General features: G+C 28.7%; 1 pseudogene; it reads right to left on the bottom strand.

Annotated features, from left to right (window-relative positions):
- Positions 1–694: 694 nt before the first annotated feature.
- On the bottom strand, positions 695–3757 carry LOC146883366 (uncharacterized; annotated as a pseudogene).
- Positions 3758–4226: the final 469 nt, after the last annotated feature.

The following is a 4226-nucleotide window of genomic DNA, read 5'->3' as shown; positions in this document are numbered from 1 at the left end:
TAAAACGCTCATTACAAAAAATCATGTAAGTTGTGACGTTTATTTTTGTGTATTACGATGTTTTCAAACGTCGTTATTTACGCGCGTGACATTTTTTTGAAAACGTCGTAATTTCTGTCGTCACAAAATATAATATGGTGTTTTCATGTCAAACGCCGCTACAAACGTCACTTTATACATTGTATAAAGTAGTGTTTTAAAGAGGTAAACAACGACAATTAAAATGATGTTATTTACTTCCTAGAAAACAAATCCAATGAAAATAGCGACACTTGAAAATGTCATAATTCAAATTATATTACGACATTTATAAATGTCACATTTTATTATTTATTATTATCCACTATATTTATAATTTCATAATTCAGTAATGTTGTATTATTATTATTATCCATTTATATTTATGTTTTCATAATTCAATAATATTTTTTTATTATTATTGTTATCCACCTATATTTATAATTTTATAATTCAACATATTTTTTCTTTAATAATGACAAGTTAAATTATGAAAAAAATTATAAAACTCTATAAGAAAATATGCTAGAATACAAATAAAAATGAACAAAAGAAAAAATTTTATTGATTGTGAAACAATTTCAAAGTGCTAAAGAGTTAAAAGATCCAAACATAAAATAGACAATACTAAAAGTCATTCTGAAATCGTAATACAATTATACTTTTAAACCTAATCCTAATTTGTTTCGCTTCCACCACTTGATCGTACTACATCATTTGGAGACGGTGCACCACTTTGAACATCATGTGCATTCAATGAATTAGAAATATAAGTAATTGAATAATTTTTAAATAGCAATACAATAAAATTAATTAATTTTCTTAAGTAAATTATAATGCCTCGTTACCAGACGGATGTACCAAAGCAGCAACCATTGCAGCAAGAGGTTTAGGAATATCTTTTCTAAAAGCAATATAGGCAAGCACTTTTTGCATTTGCTTCATTTGGTTCTTAAACAGTTGCAAGCTCACTTTCCATCTTTACAAACTTGTCATCCATATTTGATGAAGTTCCACTGGAGGAAGCAAAGTTGATTCCACTTAATCTTGCAGTTGGACATTGCTTGAAAGCAAGTGTAGGACAAGCTCCAAAAGAAAGACCTCTAACCCAACCTAGATATTCTTTTCCAAATATAACACCAACCAGATCATTTGGAGATATATCTGATGCAATTTCTGGATTTTTCAACATCAAATCATTAATTTTTTCTTGCATAAAAACGACAAACATCACCATTTCATAAATTTCCTACTTATTAAGAAGATTAGATTTTTCTTTATATATGTCAAGTTTTTTTAAAGTCGTTACCCATATTTTGACGTGATTAATAGAAATACTCCTACTATTCTAAGTTTTTTATATAGATAAATTTAAAATTGCATGCTGATTTCTAAAAATTCTGATAAATATGCAGATCTACAAGTGTATCTAGATCTATATTATACAAGTTAACATTAAACATTAATTGATTTGAGACACTACAACTACAACATAATTATGTTGAGAGCTCTGTTTAAACAAAAAAATTGTGAGATTAACCTAGACCGTAAAGAACCAGTGGTCCATTCTACCACCAATGTAGTTGTCTAATAAATTCAAGATTCCGGTAGTGAACAATATTCCAACAATTAATTGATTGTGGTGGAATGTAGTGATTAATATTCCAGCAGAAAAAATTGAGTATATATAAAGTAGTGAAAAAATTTCAGCAGCAGAACATACCTTATACAATGTAGTTAACAAGATTCCAGCAGTGAACAAAGCATATATAATGCATTGAACAAAATTCAGTAGCAGAACAAAACATATATAGTGCAATGAAAAAAATTCCAGCAGGCATAACAAACCATATATACTGTAGTGAACAATATTCAAGCGACTAGAAAAACCATATATATGCAGTGAACCAATTTTCAAAACAGACCAGACAAAACCTTTTATATATAAGACACAATAAACTTATACACAAAAATTGCATAACTCAATTCACTAAATAAAGTTACCCCAATCTCCATAGCCTCGTCATTCACGCATGTGCCATTTTTTCTCTTATGAGTTATCTTTCACATTTCAGCTCTCTATTTTCTATGTATTCCAAGAAAAAAATTATAAGCTAAAGAAATCATTGCATAACCAATATGAATATCATTATTAAGAATTGAATAAGTAAAAAATTACCAAATGATCCCTTCTTCTTGACAAAGACATAGCACCACTAGTATGAGGAATAATTTGTTTTTTCCTAATATATTTATTTCTATTTCACAATTCCTACAAAGAAAAAATGAGATCAGATATTTTGAAAGTTCAAATTAAGCTTATTTAAATATACTAAATATACCACTGTCGAAGGCTTGAGGCGATAATCAACAAAAACAACCCATTGATCCATACTGACATTCTCTGGACAATTCTTAATGAGCTCATTTCTACTCATAAGTGGGTCATAAAATTCATTCCAAAGTTTGCATCTGTACTCCCTCCATAGTTTCCCAATTTTAAACATAACATCTCTTTTTTCCAAGTCTTCATTTATCTTGAAACAAAATCGAGTCTTAAAATATAAAATATAAAACACAAATATGTTAGTCCAAATTTATATTGAATAAAAGAAAAAACATAATAGATGTCTAAGAAATGTTCAATTACCTTTAATGCACTTTCCCATACATTATCCTTATAGGTGTTTGGCATTGCAGACCATCTCTCAAAACTTATAGGGAACAATATATGATTTGTTGCTAGCAACCCACTCACTCCGGAAAGTAAACCAGATGCTTCACCAATCGGTTGATATTTATCATCACAATTTACCACCACACGTAGTCCATTAGGCAAATTATGAGCATCTTTAACCTTCACCTTCAAATTTTGACTAACTCCATGCTTATTTATAAAATTTAAATACATTAATTAGAACTTAATATATGAAAAAAAAAAATTTACCTATAGCTTCTACAAACCAATAGTGGTTTCACTGCCTTGGTTTTTTTGGATCTACTCTTTGCGTTTGAGATTCAGAAGTGGCATGAATAAAATCTAAATTTGGGGCAGATTGAGAACTTGGTTGTTCAGATTCAGAAGTGGCATGAACAAAATCTGAATTTGGGGCAGATTGAGGACTTGGTTGTTCAGATTTAGAAGTTATATGTGCATATTCAAAATTTGTATGTGCAGGTTCAAAAGATGGTTGTACAGTTTCAGATCTTTGTTGTGTAGGTTGAGTGATTTGCTGTACAGGCTGTCCAAATTGTGTATTGGGTTATCTAGATGTAACTTCCACATAGTTTCCCACAAAATGTTCTAAACTATGTGAAGTGTGTTGAATTTCAGGGGTTGTAGGAACTGACTTAAGCAAGTTCCTAATCCTTTTAGGTCTAGGCATACCTGCACATAAAAATGCAATAATAAAAAAGCAAATAGGTTATAAGTTAAACATGTACTATCAATTGTATAATCTAGTATCATACCCAATAATTAATATTACTCTAACATTGAATCATTTTCATTAAATTGATCATTATGATTGTCCTCATTTAATAAGTCATCATCTTCATCGTCCCTAAACAATGCAAATTGTTCATAGTCGTTGAAAAATTGATTGAAGTCTTGTTGTGGACATGATTCAACTTCAAAAACATCATTAAATCCTTCTCCCATGTCATAAAAGTCTCTTGATTTCAAATGGACAACAATTGTCCAATCTTTATTGACCTCATCATTGACATAATATACCATTTCGGCTTGTGAAACTTCAATGTATGGATCATGCTTCTCACGATCTCCAATATAAAAAAAAATTATTGCCGCTTTTAACCAATTGTTACAAGATGTTATTTGATTATTATAACTAAATTTTGGAAAAAAAAAAGTTAGAATGTCTTTATGTTTTAATTGATTATAACACATGTTAATCAATATAATCCATTTTCTATTGAGTATTTGAAAACACAATTAATCGATTATGAAATATTATAATTGATTATTTTTCTGAGAATTCTGAATACACTTAAATTGTTATATGATTTATGGTTAGAAAAATTGATAATTGATTATACTATTCTGAAATCAGTCAAGAATAATTTAATTGATTGTTTTAAAATTTAATTGATTAATATTGGTGTGAAACATTTTTCTCATATATTAACTTTATAAAAACTTTGGGAATATCTTGTGTAAAATACTCAAAGAAACTTATAACTCTTAA

Source organism: Vigna unguiculata, chromosome 10 (genome assembly GCF_037176805.1).
Source record: "Vigna unguiculata cultivar grain cowpea cultivar isolate G323 ecotype 2 chromosome 10, ASM3717680v1, whole genome shotgun sequence".
Taxonomy (NCBI): Eukaryota; Viridiplantae; Streptophyta; class Magnoliopsida; order Fabales; family Fabaceae; genus Vigna; species Vigna unguiculata.
This window is presented reverse-complemented; position numbering and strand designations above follow the sequence as displayed.